This window comes from Arachis stenosperma, chromosome 1 (assembly GCF_014773155.1).
Source record: "Arachis stenosperma cultivar V10309 chromosome 1, arast.V10309.gnm1.PFL2, whole genome shotgun sequence".
Lineage (NCBI taxonomy): Eukaryota > Viridiplantae > Streptophyta > Magnoliopsida > Fabales > Fabaceae > Arachis > Arachis stenosperma.
In genome coordinates, this window is record NC_080377.1 from 82,231,767 (window position 1) to 82,247,608 (window position 15,842).

The window sequence follows — 15,842 nt, forward strand, 5'->3', positions numbered from 1 at the left end:
TTGCTCTTTTGAGCAGTGGCATTCAGTGTTTTCCCACTCCTAAGTTGAACTGCTTGACATTCTTCTGTTATTTGTTTAGATATTTGCTGTTTTGCTTGTTTCAACTGCAGTTCTATGCTCTTGTTAGCAACCTTAGTATCATGGAGCATTTCTTTAAATTCTGCTAACTGTTCTGTCATCAGGAGCAATTGTTGATTAAGCTCATTCATCTGTTCTTGAGGATTAGGGTCAGTGACTAGTGCCATGACCTCCTCCTTTGGAACGAACTCATTGCTAGAATATAAGTATTGGTTTCTAGCAACAGTGTCTATAAGCTCTTGAGCTTCTTCAATTGTCTTCCTCATGTGTATAGATCCACCAGCTGAGTGGTCTAAAGACATCTGAGCTTTTTCTGTAAGCCCATAGTAGAAAATGTCTAACTGTACCCACTCTGAAAACATTTCAGAGGGACATTTTCTTAGCATACCTCTATACCTCTCCCAGGCATCATAAAGGGATTCATTATCCTCTTGTTTAAAGCCTTGGATGTCCAGCCTTAGCTGTGTCATCCTTTTTGGAGGGTAAAAATGATTCAGGAATTTTTCTGATAACTGTTTCCATGTCTTTATGCTTGCTGTAGGTTGGTTATTTAACCACCTTTTTGCTTGATCTTTTACAGCAAATGGAAACAGTAACAGTCTGTAGACATCCTGATCTATCTCTTTATCATGTATTGTGTCAGCAATTTGTAAGAACTGTGCCAGAAACTCAGTAGGTTCTTCCTCTGGAAGACCGGAATACTGGCAATTTTGCTGCACTATGATAATGAGTTGAGGGTTTAGCTCAAAGCTGCTTGCTTTGATGGGAGGTATACAGATGCTACTCCCATATGCAGCTGTAATGGGGTTAGCATAAGACCCCAGAGTCCTTCTGGACTGATTAATTCCACTTAAGTCCATAATAGACAAAAGGGAAATGAGAGTAATTGCAAAGAGATGAATTTTGTTTATTTTTTTATTATTATTATTTTTTTTTTTTTGAAATAACCGAAAAATTAAAATAAAATAAAATAATACAAAAGGAAAATAAAATAAAATTCGAAAATTAAGAATAAAATAAGATCAAAGCAAATTGGGAACTGAATCAATTAGTAAAGAAAAAGATTTTGAAAACAGCAATTAAGAAGATATGATTGAAAAATTTTTTTATGAAAAAGATTTGATTCTTTAAAAGAGGAAAGAGAAAAACACAAAAAGACACCAAACTTAAAATTTTAGAAAATCAAACACTAATTTTTTCGAAAATTAAAAGAAGAAAAACAAAAAGCATGCAATTGACACCAAACTTAGAATATGAACTAGACTCAACTAAAATACTCTAAACCAACAAAAAGAAAACAGTCCTAATCTAAGCAACAAAATAAACCGTCAGTTGTCCAAACTCGAACAATCCCCGGCAACGGCGCCAAAAACTTGGTGCACGAAATTGCAATAACACTTTTGCAATCCCGCACAACTAACCAGCAAGTGCACTGGGTCGTCCAAGTAATACCTTGCGTGAGCAAGGGTCGATCCCACGGAGATTGTCGGCTTGAAGCAAGCTATGGTTATTTTGTAAATCTTAGTCAGGATATCAGAAATTATCAGGATTGATTGTAAAAAGCAAAAGAACATGTAATGGTTACTTGTACTGCAGTAATGGAGAATGGGTTGAGGTTTGGAGATGCTCCATCTTCTGAATCTCTGCTTTCCTACTGTCTTCTTCATTGAACACGCCTGTCTCCTTCCATGGCAAGCTCGTGTAGGGTCTCACTGTTGTCAGCAGCTACCTCCCATCCGCGCAGTGAAAGCTAATGCAAAGCACTCTGTCACAGTGCCGCCAATCACCGGTTTGGTTCCCTCCCCTACCGGAATAGAATCACTCTTTTGCGTCTGTCACTAACGCCCAGTAGGTTACAGGTTTGAAGCACATCACAGTCATTCAATCATTGAATCCTACTCAGAATACCACAGACAAGGTTTAGACCTTCCGGATTCTCTTGAATGCTGCCATCAGGTCCTGCCTATACCACGAAGATTCCGATTAAAGAACCCAAGAGATAACTACTCAATCTAAGATAGAACAGAGGTGGTTGTCAGGCATATGTTCATAGTTGAGAATGATGATGATTGTCACGGATCATCACATTCATCCGGATTAAGAACAAGTGTTATCTTAGAACGGAAGCAAGCATGATTGAATAAGAAACAGTAGTAATTGCATTAATCCATCAAGACACAGCAGAGCTCCTCACCCCCAACCATGGGGTTTAGAGGCTCATACTGTGGAAGAAACGTGTACAAAATGTTATGAGGTCATAAGGTTCTGATTACAATGTCAAAAGGTCCTATAAGTAGTAAACTAGTATCCTAAGGTTTACAGAAATGAGTAAATGACAGAAAAATCCACTTCCGGGCCCACTTGGTGTGTGCTTGGGCTGAGCATTGAAGCTTTTATGTGTAGAGACATTTTCTGGAGTTAAACGCCAGTTCTCATGCCAGTTTGGGCGTTTAACTCCAACTTTTAATCCAGTTCCGGCGTTTAACGCTGGAATTTCTGAGGCCGGATTGCTACGCGGGTTTGGGCCATCAAATCTTGGACAAAGTATGGACTATTATATATTGCTGGAAAGCCCAGGATGTCTACTTTCCAATGCCGTTGAGAGCGCGCCAATTGGGCTTCTGTAGCTCCAGAAAATCCACTTCGAGTGCAGGGAGGTCAGAATCCAACAGCATCTGCAGTCCTTTTCAGTCTCTGGATCAGATTTTTGCTCAGGACCCTCAATTTCAGTCAGAAAATACCTGAAATCACAGAAAAACACACAAACTCATAGTAAAGTCCAGAAAAGTGAATTTTAGTTAAAAACTAATAAAAATATACTAAAAACTAACTAAAAGATACTAAAAACATACTAAAAATAATGCCAAAAAGCATACAAATTATCCGCTCATCAACTGTATGATTCGGGTGCATCGCATTCTTTATTTCTCTAATTATTGTTCACGAGTTAGGATTATATTTCTTTAAATTGAATTTTTACTTGATTTTCCATACACTTGCATCCCAAAATGCTTTGACCAGTTTAGTGTGCCTGCAAGTACCATTCGCTATTAGGAACAGGACTTTTATACACGATCTAATCTGTTTATCTCCATCTGGTTTAGAAGTTATTTTAGGATTAGATTGGTTATCTAAGTATCATGTTTTCTTTGATTATTTTAAAAGAACTGCTGTTATTCCATCTAATAGTCTATGTACTAAACCATTTTTGTTCCACACCTTATATCTGAATTCTGTAAGAGTTACCTTAGGCGGGAGTGATTGTGAGGGGTACGTTCTGTTAGCGGCTAGCTCGAATGATAGTGAATTAAGCTTAGAACGAATCCAAATGGTGAAAGAATTTCCTGATGTTTTCTTGGACGACATACCTGAGTTTCTTCCTCAGCAAGAGATAAAATTCAGCATTGATCTAGTACCTGGAACCGGACCGATTTTCATAGCACCGTACCGGATGTCACCATTGCTTGCAGAGCTGAAGAAGCTATGAGATAGGATCGTAGTGGCCAATGGAGGTACAAGAACAGAATTTGTGTGCCTAACTCTGGAGAATTGCAACAAAAGATTCTTACAGAAGCTCATCAAAGCAGACTTTCTATGCACCCTGGAGTGACAAAGATGTATCGAGACTTGAAACAAATATTTTGGTGGCCGGGCTTAAAGAGAAAAGTAGCTGATTATGTCTCAAGATGTTTAACCTGCCAGAAGGTGAAGGTGGAACATCAGAAGCCGTCAGGAACCCTGCAACCCTTAAAAATACCACAATGGAAATGGGATACCTTCGTAAATTGTTTCAGATTGAGATCCGAGGTTTACTTCCAGATTCTGGGGAGTTTTCCAGAAAGCTTTAGGAACAGAATTGCATATGAGTACATCATACCATCCTCAGATAGATGGACAACCAGAGCGGACAATCCAGACATTGGAAGACATGCTAAGATCTTGTGTGATGGATAACCAAGGTAGTTGGGATAAATATTTGCTGTTGGTCGAGTTCGTCTACAACAATAGTTACCAACAAAGTATCGGGATGGCACCATATGAAGCTCTCTATGGAAGGAGATGTCAGACACCATTGTGTTGGAATGATGACGGAGAAGCTAGTGTTTTGGGTCCAGACTTGGTGCAAGAAACTACTGAGAAGATAAAGAAGATTCGCCAGAAGATCCAGACAGCACAGAGGCGTCAAAAGAGCTATGCCGATAATAGACGTAGACCCTTAGAGTTTAGTGACGGAAACCATGTCTTACTAGAAGTAACTTCGATTACTGGAATAGGTAGAGCCCTTAAGACTAAAAGGCTTAACCCGCAATACATGGAACCTTTCCAAATACTTAAAAGAGTCGGTCTAGTAGCTTATCAAATAGTCCTTCCTCCTTATTTATCAAACCTTCATGATGTTTTTTTTATGTCTCGCAACTTAAGAAATATATTCCCGACAAGAGTCACGTTTTACAACCAGAGACAGTACAGTTACGAAATGATTTGACATATCAAGCATCACCAGTTCAGATCGTAGAAAGAAGTGATAAGCAGCTGAGAGGCAAGACTGTTCGCTTAGTTAAAGTAGCTTAGGGACAAAGAGAAGAAGAAGAGCACACTTGGGAACTGGAAGATAAGATGAAAGCTAATTACCTGCATCTATTCTCAAGTAATTGAAATTTTGAGGGCAAAATTTTCTTTTAGGAGGGTAGAATGTAACAACCCTGATTTTCGAGTACGCGAGATCTTTTCTGAAAGTACGGAGAACTCCGGAGGATCAGTAAGGGGAGAACCTCTGATATATCATCAATTATCTCAATCCTCATTGTTATTATGTCATCTTTAAGCTAGAATCTTTTTTGAGGCAAGCTCGATAATGCAGTCACGAAGAACCTAGTTTTTGAACCGTATCGGTTAGGAGTTTTGATTCGGTTTTTCGTAAATAGTCTTTGTTTGGCGAACCGGACTCGATTCATGAGAGGAGAGAGATAATAGTATAATATTATCATTATATTAGTATTAGAAAATGCTTGAATGATATTATAAGGTTACCTAGTCTATTTTTGTTAAAAACAGAAAATCGGTTTAACCGGGTTTACGGTTTACTGGTGCAGCTTAGCACCAGCACTCTCTGATGACTTTAGCAATGATAAGGCCTCATTATACATGTTCTATTATCATAATAAATATGTTACTAGTGTCATTTATGCTAGTAGCTCAGAAAATAATTTTTAGAGATGTTTTTACGAGTGTTCCAATACACCTAGTTTTAGTAGTTGTACACCAGAGATATTTTAATATTATTTTAATCCACCTCCAAGCCAACCAATCATAACTCACCTTACACCCCCAAGACCTCCAAGGCTGTCTCATTTCATCATTTTGGCCGAAAATAACAAGAGAGAAAAGAGAGAAACTTTCATGACCCTTTAATCTTCAAAGCTTGATTTCTTCTGAACTAAAACTCAAATCAAAACTCCGATTTCACCAAAATGATCCTCTCTTCTTTCTCTACATAACCATGTGACTTATCAAGGCTGGAAATAAGGTGAGATGGCTGTCTCCCTCCCTCTTCAATTCGGTTTTCAAGGAAAACCATGTAAACATGTGTTTTCTTGATGTTTTTCCTTAGGAATCATGCTTAACTTTACTTGAGGGCCAAGAAACGTTAATTTCCAGCAAGTCTAAGGTGAGATATCTCTTCCTAACATGCTGAGTGAGATTTGGTCAGTTGAGAGCTTTTGGATTTAAAGTTGTTCTTGATGTGATTTAGGAGGAAAAAGTGCTTAAGGACCACCTGAAAGTTTAACCGAATTAGGAGCAGCAAAACCAGGTAGGGTTTGATGAATTTAATCTTGATTGATTGTGTTTGAGTTGTTTAATTATGATATGGTTTGGCTGTGCTTGAAATTGATTGTTTATATGGGTGATTCTTGTTGAAAGTTTGTTGAAAATTTGATGAAATTTGATGATATTTAAGCTATGAATGTTGTTCTTGAGGGCTGCTGGAAAACGAAACCCTAGGCCTTAAATTGGGGTTCAATTTGTGTTAAAATCATGTAGAAAAGATGGGGTTTTAGTCGCTGGGAATTTATTTTGAATTTTGGTAAAAATCGGTTGCTGAAAAGACTGAAAAACGGGTAAAAACATAGAAAGAATCTGAAGAATTAACGAAGAACACGAAGAACACTTTGAGTGTGGTGAAGAACAATGAAGGACACCTTTTTGATTCATAAAAGGGCAAGGAAGTAATTAATTTGGTGTTTGGGGGGTTATTTGGTAATTTTTGAAAGTTAGGGTGGTTAAAGTAGAAATATTAAAAATTACCGGGGTAAAAAGTTAATTTTAAAGGTTAAAAGGTAAAGGTAAGTTAATTTTCGAAAATTAATAATAAAATAATAAATAATAATAAAATATTAAATAATAATATTTAATTAAAAATAATATTTTAATAAAAATAATAAAATAATACGAAAAAGGCAGTTTTCTGTAAAAGCTTTAGAAAGACAACTTTAAGTGCAGAATCTCATAATTACCTTCATAAAACACTTAGGGAGTGGTAATAACATGTTAGTGAGGAAAAGATAAATAAAAAATAAAAAGTTAAAGAAAAGATAAAAACCAAAGAAAAAGTCTGTAAAATTCTAACGACAGAAAAACAGACAGAGACTAGTGAACGAACTAGGGCAACATAGTTAGTACTTGAGTTGCGACTAGTGTTAGGTATAATATGAAAAGTTAAACTGTTTCAGTATAGACTTAATGAACCTATACTTGGGACAGGCTAACTATTCATACCGAAATTTACATAAGCTTTAAATACATACGTTAAGCAGAGAAATCAGAGCAGAGTAGAGAAACACAGAGAACAGAGTAATTAGAGTAAAGTAAAGAGGTAAAGAGATAAAGAGAAAAAGATTAATACAGATACAGAGGAAAGGTATTTAGTTTATGAAATTATTAGCAAGGACGTGGGTTTTGTCCCGCTTGCGTATTTATGATTATAAAAGAGAATAAAAAGCAGAGGACCTGTTGAAAGGTCATTTGTTGCTTGAGGCAACCCAAGAGGTGTGTTTGTTCATTTGTTGCATTATGGCAACTCTTGAGATATTTGTGTGATGATCTGCTGCGTGAAGGCAGTCAGATAGATGGTGGTGCAACCACTGAGAACGCTTTCCTGCGGTACAGATCCATGTTTTAATTCTGTAAGGCAGAGGGGTTATTTCCTGCTACAGAAGTACCGTGACCACCTGTTCCATTTCTGTAGTGGCAGAGGGGTTATTTCCTGTATACAGAAGGTGTGTCGGCATACATCCCTGCAGTGGCAGATGTGTTATTTCCTGTATGCAGTGGACCCTGTGGTGGCAGAGGGGTTATTTCCTGTACACAGGGGTATAGCCAATAGGAAAGCCTTATCCAGACAGAGGTTGCTGGATAACGTCGGGAGCGGGTTAGTAACCGACAGATGAGCTCATTACCTGCACTAGGGCTAGACATGCATCATTCTTGTCTGCGCATCATTCTCTGTTGCATTCCTTTCTGTGTGTGATTTATTTCTTTGTGTTTGTCTGCTTGTATGCTATTTCTATGTTTTATTATCTTGTATTCTTTTGTTTTTGTTCTGCTTTCTATCGTCTCTACTTTCTCTTTCTGTCTTTATCTTTTGTTTACTGCTTCGCTATATTCTATTATTCGTCTGCTAATCGACCCCAAATAAATGAACGTAACTAATAACCCCGACCCTACTAAGAACTCCCCAGTTCTTACCCCTTCTCTCTCCCTTCCCCCTTCAGATGGAAGCAATAGTTTCTTTCCGTAGTTCGCTGACGACCGTTTGCAAAAAGGATTCCGCTCTAGGTAGTCTTCTGAGTCTAGGGTGAATCACATTCTCTGTTTATATGTATATACTGTGAGACCAGCCAATGTCCGCACCCCGTTTGTACGTGAACTTTAACCTAAATCCTGTGTACGAGACTCCTGTTGTGTGGCTACTTGATGTGGTACCAAAGAGACGTTCTATGGCAATGTTTGATCGTGCAGAGGAGTAGCAGACGATGTTCTACCTTTGGTGAGGTTCACTTGACTTGAGTTTTGAAGACTTAGAACGTACTTTCCCTCGCTCTAGTAGTTTAGAGGGACTAGGTGAGTATAGAGTCTAGGCTAGCCTGGGTGCCAGCTTAGAGACCTCTTGAACAGGTCAGGACCTGGGATGTTGTATGTATATATATGTATATAGTTATTATCTAGCTATATCTAGGGGTGTTCTAACTAAAAGTCTATACTTAAATAAAAGTTAGATCACTGAATGTTGTTAACTGCTTGTGATGTATTTATGTGTGGTTGTTTATAACTGTTTTATCTGTTATTACTTGTGAATTGATTATGAGTGATTCCGTCTATTAACCCAAATGTTTTCAAAAAAAAAATATACCTCGCAAATTAACCATGTTTTTAAGAACGAATCAGGCTCATATGATAAATAATAGATAATAATTAGGAAGACAAATTGGTAGCGCTCAGTTTCCGGTATGATCTAGACATATTGAAAATTGGGTCGTTACACCCAGAATTTACACTGCAGCCGTATCAAGTGCATCACTCAACGGTGGCTGCAGATTTTGAACTGAAAACTACAATAATCAATCTACTGCTAAAGTTTCATGGCTTACCTGCTCAAGAGCCTATCAAGCACATTAGGGATTTCCAGACAATATGTTCTATTGTTAGGCGTCATGGTGCAGATGAAACTTCTGTTATGTTAACCGCCTTCCCGTTTTCTCTTGAGGGAAAGGCGAGGAAATGGTACTACACTCAACTTGAAGACACTGTTACTAACTGGGATACGCTTAGAAGAGGATTTTTGGAAAAATATTTTCCAGCTGAAGTTACTGATAGATGGAGGAAATAAATTTCTATGATTATTCAAAGCGAATCCGAGACTCTCTATGAATATTGGGAGCGCCTCAACAATCTCCTGGACGCATGCCCCCATCACATGATTGACAAGTTGGTGTTGATCAGCTACTTCACACAAGGCATGAAACCTCAGGATAAGACCACATTGGAAGGTGCTAGTAATGGTTCTTTGAAAAAGTACAAGACCATAGATGAAGCATGGCAATTGATCAGCGACTTAGCTGAATCCACTAGGAATCACAGGCATAGGCACAGCCACTCAAAAGTTGTTACAGAGGTGTCCTCTAGCAGAGAGACTACTGCTCTGACCCAGAGTATATGTAAAATGACCAACCTACTGAAACAGATGCAGTTGAATTAACAACAAGCACAACAAGCTCAGCCTCCCCTGCCACAACAAAGCCAACAGTTGGTTCCACAAAGAGTATGCGGGATATGTGCTGATTATAGTCATTATACTGATGAATGTCTGCAGCTCCAACAGGAAGACAACACTGTGGCAGCCACTCATAACTTCTATGATCGCCCAAATCAAGGATACAATCAACAAGGTGGCAACTATAACCACGGATGGCAGGACAATTCCAACCAAGGTTGGAGAGAAAATTCTAACCATGTTTGGAGGGACAACTATAACAGAGGAGGCTGAGATAACAATGGAAACCAGAGGTGGAATAACAATAACAACAACAAACAGTAGAATCAGAACCAACCTTACAGAGCCCCTCACCTAAGACAGTCTCAAGGACCCCAGCACAACCAACAACAGGTTCCTCAGATCACTTACTCCAATTACTCATCAAATGATGAGATGCTCCGTTCTCTTGCACAAGGGCAACAAGACATGCGGGCACAACTGAACTCTACTTTAAATGGTGTGACTGCCACTTTACAAGCTCTCGTCTCCCGGTTAAATTCATCACCTAATTTCACCAATCAACCTTCAAGCTCTAGTGGAATTCCTTCTCAACCCCTACCTAATCCCAAGGGTGGCATCAATGCCATCATTACAGGAGAGGAACCAGGAGGAGCCAAGCCCAACAGTACATGTCCCAGATGAGGATGTGGTGGAAGTGGAAGATGCTGAAGAGGAAGAGGATGTACAAAAAATAGTTGAAGAAGAAGCAGCTCAACCACAGAATGATACACCAAAGGATGCAAAAACTGCAAGTAACACCCTCCTTATTCCATTCCCACACCTTGCAAGGAAGCCCAGAAAACAGATGGAACTTGATCCCAAAATGGTAGAAATATTCAAAAAGGTTGAGGTAACTGTCTCCCTTTTTGATGTTATTCAGTAGGTACCTAAATATGCAAAGTTTCTAAAAATATTTGTGCATACATAAAGATAAAATTAATGAATTAGAAACTATTCCTTTAGGTAGCTCTATATCTGCTTTAATGGGACGTATACTTGAAAAATGTAGTGATCCAGGTCCATGTATGGTTAACTGTACCATTGGGGGTGTAATATTTTTCTGACTGCATGTGTGATTTAGGAGTGTGTGTGAGTATTATGCCCTTGTCTATTTATGATGCTTTGAGGATCCCTCCCTTAAAAAAGTCAGCAGCTCGTTTTGTGTTAGCAGATAAAAGCATTGTTACAGTGGTTGGAATTGCTGAAGATGTATTAGTGAGCTTTAAGGGGCTCACATTTCCCATTAACTTCTATATCTTGGAGATGCCCCAAAATGACTCGGGAAAGCCGTCATCCATCTTACTTGGAAGACCATTCTTGAAGACTTCAAAGTTCAAGCTGGATGCTGATGATTGAATTTTTTGACGGTTTAGAATTTCACTAATAAAATCTCGTTGTAAAGTATAGTTTCTAAACCAAACAATAATCCTTTCATACAAAAAGTTGTTTATCACTAGTACAAACCCCTAAAATTTATAAACCGAAGTATTCAAACCTCGGGTCGTTCTCCCTAGGAATTACAATAAAGTGTCTTGTTATTGGTTGTGAGTTATTTTGGGGTTTTGATAAGAAGCATGAAAGATAAATGGCAAGAAGGTAAACTAAGGCCTAAAAGGTCTTAGCAAGAGTTGATGGTCAAGGCTTTCTATCCTAATCACTAACCACAATATGAGAATTGGCAAGGATTAATCTCATTAAATCATCCTCTAACTAGTAGTAAAGGAAAGTCAAATGAGCTATATCAATCCTAGTCCATAAGTCCTAACTCTCCACGAATTCAATTAGTGAGAACTAGAGTAAATGGCTCCCAATCATCAATTACTTGGACATTAGTAACTCAAGAGTTCCTAAGTTACCTTTCCAAGCCAAGAGTATAAAATTCTACTCTAAAATCCAACCAAGAATTTCATCAAACACTTGGAAGGCATAAAGGAAAGCATAGTAAAATTGCAAGAAAAGAATATAACAAAAATTATTGAGATGAATTAACAACAACAAATCAAGGAAATCACAATTATCATGAATTACCTCAAATTGCATTATTGAAAGAAAACAAAGGAACAACAATCTATCCAAAACAAGATGAAGAATTACAATTATTAAAGCACATAACTAGAAAGAGGAAGAGGAGAAGATTAAGATTTGATAAAGGAGAAGTGAATTAAAGCACGAATTAAACCTAGATCTAAGAAGAGAGATTAACCCAAACCTAATCCTATTTCTAGAGAGAAGTGAGAGCTTCTCTCTCTAAAACTAACTCTAAACTAATCCTAATTATGCTATATGATATATTGATTGATTGATTGATGCCTTCCCCTCAATCCTTGATCCTTTTATTCCTTTCTATCAGTAATTGGCGCCAAAATGGGTTCAGAAACCCTTCCAAATCACCAGGCACGTGTTGCTTTAATGAAGTCATGTGCGGGCTTTGACGCGTGCGCGCACGGTACGCGTCCGCGTCCCTGGCCGATTCTGCAATGTGCCCGCAGGTGCCTTGTGCGCATGCGCGTGCTTGGCCGAGATCAATTCTTTGTCTTTTGTGCTTCTCTCCACTTGCATGCTTCATTCCTTGCTCCTTTGATCCATGTATAGCCTATTTCAACCTGATATTACTAGCAAACACATCAAGGCATCTTATGGAATCAAAGAGGAATTAGAATTCATCAAAACAAGGCTTAAAAGGCATGTTTCTACACTTAAGCACAAATACGGGAGAGATTACAAAACCATGCTGATTCATAGGTTAAATGCGAGAAAAGGTCATCAAAATACTCTAAATTCAATACAAGATAAACCCTAAAAATGGAGTTTATCAACCTCCCTAAACTTAAACCTTAGCATGTCCTCATGCTAAAATAAGAAGGAACTAAGGGGTATGACATTTATTGGATGCAACTAAACTATATGAGTCTTATCTAAATGCAACTATCTAAAGCAATTGGAAATGCTTAGTTCAAACATATCAATTCACTAGAGACATGTGTAAGCACAATAGCTAGGACAATAGGAATTAAGTCCAAACCACAATTGTATTCAATTATCAAAAGAAATTCATGCTTGCAATAATATAGATAATATGAGTGAACATATGTGATTGAACTTTTGAACCCTCACCGGATGTGTATCCGCTCTATTCACTCAAGTGTTTAAGGGTTAATTCACTCAATTCTCTTCTAATTATGCTTTCCAAAATTTGGTTTCCTTCTAACAGTCAACACCCATTCAATGCATGCACACATTCATCATGAGGTCTTTCATTTAGGTTGTAATGGGGTTAGGGTTAAGGTAGGATCATTTATGGTTAAGTGGACTAAAGTTTAGATCTTTGATTAGTATAGACTTTCCCACCTAACCTATATAATGACCTATACAAATTCAAACTATTCTAACTACCCATTCTTCACTTTTTCTTACATATTCATGCATTCTATTCCTTGCTTCATAACACTTATGCATTGATTCCTTTTTATTGAACTTTACTTTGGGGCATTTTGTCCACTTTTATTATTATTTTTTTCTTTTCTTTTCATTTTTTTTTCATTTTCATTTTCTTCTTCTTTTTTTTTTCTTTTCTTTTCTCCTTTTTTTTATATTTTGTGCAAGGACATCAATTTCATAAGGTCTTATACATTCAATCAGTACATGAATATGTTCCCAATTCTAAAATATGAGAATGTACTACCCTTTTTATCCCCACCAATGTTCCCAAGCCTCACCAACTTTGAATAATAAACACTCTCACTAGCCTCGGCTAATCAAAGATCCAAACATGGACTTTCATTGGTTTTCCGCCTTGGGCTTGTAATGTGCTAAAATAAGAACAAGTTAGTTAAGTATAGGCTCAAAATTGGCTAACAATGGAGAGTAAAAGGTAGGCTATTTGGGTAAGTGGGCTAATGAAATAATGGCCTCAATCATACAAATGCATGAATACAAGAAATATATGGATATATAGAACCAAGCAAATCAAGGATCACAATCATAGATAGAGAACAATTTCACACAAGAATGGAAAATAGGTGGTTATAAAACGTAACCACATCAATAGGCTCAAGTCTCACAAGCTTGTGTTATTAATTCAATACATGCTTCATAAAGTAAGATTTCGAGCAAGTTTTACAAAAAAATTTTTTTAAATCAATTAGGTTCAATTGGGTTGGTGCCCTATAATTAAATTCCTTGAAAAATCTCAATGTTTGACTAAGCATTGTTGTGATTGAGAAATTCAAAAAATTTTCCTTAGTCTACCCTTTTTCTTTTTTTCACTTAAAACACTTTCTTATGCAAAAAGGGTGACATGGTGACATGGTTTCAAATCACAACCACAAATTAAAAAAAGAAAGATATACACAAGAGAATATGCAAAAATGTATAAAGAAAAACATCTAAAAATATCAAAAGCATCAAGAACATCTAAAATCCAAAATAAGCAGTAAAGGTATCCAAAATAAACTCAAAATGCATCAAATATATACAAAGGGTATGCAAAGTAAGATAACTAGGAAAATGGCCAAAGTGTTCACCGGTCCTCTAATGATGCTACCGGTGACCTCCCCACACTTAAGATCAAGCATCGTCCTCGATGCTAAACCGGAGGATCAGTGGAAGATACAACGGTAGGTGCTGAATCTGTCTGAGGCTGTGGGACTGGCTCCTCATGGGTCTGTGGAATCTCTGTAGTGTCAGGAGCGGCTGGAGGTGCATCCTGCTGAGTCGGCACATCCGCATCCTCCTCCTGATGATCCTGCTCATCGGAGGCCGGAGAGTCTGGAAGCGGAGGTAACTCAGCGCCGAGGGAGATGAGTGCCTGATCCATCCGATCCAGTCGGCGCCTGACATGGCGCCTCTCGCGCTCTAAGAACCGAAACAGACGATGGACCAGTAGATAAGTGGGCTCAGATGCTGAAGAAGGGGCTGTCGAAGAAGATGGAGCTCCTGCTGTTGAAGAAGACGGAGCTACTGGAGGTCCGGCTGTCCCTACCACTACTCTAGCCCTAGATCGACGTTTGGCTGGGGTTTCTCGTGCACCCAACCACCCCAAGGAATAGTAACCTCCTTATCATCGTCATCTGGGGGTGGTGATGTCACATCATCATCTGACCAGGGGACCTCAGCTAGGGCGGCCATGCTGGTAACCAAGGTAGGGAACAGAAGTAGGCCACGAATATGTGCCCGCCACATACACTGTCAGATCAATCGAGGAAAATAGACCTCCTTCCCCTCCATAACACACCCAATCAGAAGTAGCATCTCCATAGGGATCTTGGAGAAGTGAGTGGTAGGTAAGACATAGTGGGCAAATATCATCTGCCAAGTCTTGGCCTCTCTAGTCAGATGAGAAAAGAGCATCCATTTAGGCTTAGTGTTGTTCGCATCCATGACCCAAGTAGCATCTGGTAAACCGATCACGCGCCTCAGCGCCTCATAGTCAAAGGTCATGCTGTGAATAGCTATCTCAGCCTGCTGATGTGCGCAGGTGCCATCAGGAAGATGTCGGCACTACAATGCCTCCTCTATAGCAGTCTCAGTAATCATAACCTCTCTACCCCTTAACTGAACTGAATCCAAAGTGGGGCGGAAGAAGTTGCAATAAAATTCCTTCACCCAAGAAATGTTGATGTCCCCCAAATCTCTGTCAACAAAATCCAAACCCAATTCTAAGATCCGACTAGTAATTGACCGTCTCACATCATTGGGAAGGACAAGTTTCTTCTCAGTATTTAGTTTAGTCGTCCGATACTTGGACAGGCGGAGCTCACAGTAAAGATTGGGAAACTTGGTTGGATCGATAGAAGGTAGCAACTGATTTTTCTTTTCTTCATCATTCAAAGGATTCTTAGCATAGTTCTTGTAAATGGATGGAATAGAGGGTATAGAATGTTTTCTTTTCTTGGAGGTAGTGGCTATAGCTTTCCCCTTATCCGACATCCTGAAAAAGACAATTATGATAATAATTAAACATGTAGCATATAGCAATTAAAAGCAACTTCAATATGTAAGAGGAATGACAAGCAATCATAATGTGTATTGAAAGCTTGGTGTGCAAATAAGCATAAGTGGAAACATGAACCAAGAAATCAATACATCCAACAATGTACACAATTCTTAAAGAATAGGCATGTTCATCATCATAACTCAAAGGAATGGTTAATGAGTTGAGTAAAGAAAAATGAAATGAGTAGGTTAAACAAGTTAGTGGGTGAAAACTGAGATTGATAGTTAGTATTATAATGAGAGAAAGCTTGCCTAACAAAAGGATTCACAAAATGCATACAATGAGGTGTAATTATTGATGATGAAAATGAAATTGCAACAGGGTGCAATGAATTGAAAGGAAATCATCAATGCCATGGTTACTAATGTCAACAACTCTTATTCATTAAGCAATGAAATCATCATACCTTTGAAAAAGTGGTTAAAGAGGGTAAATGTAAGTAGAGGTTAAACGGTC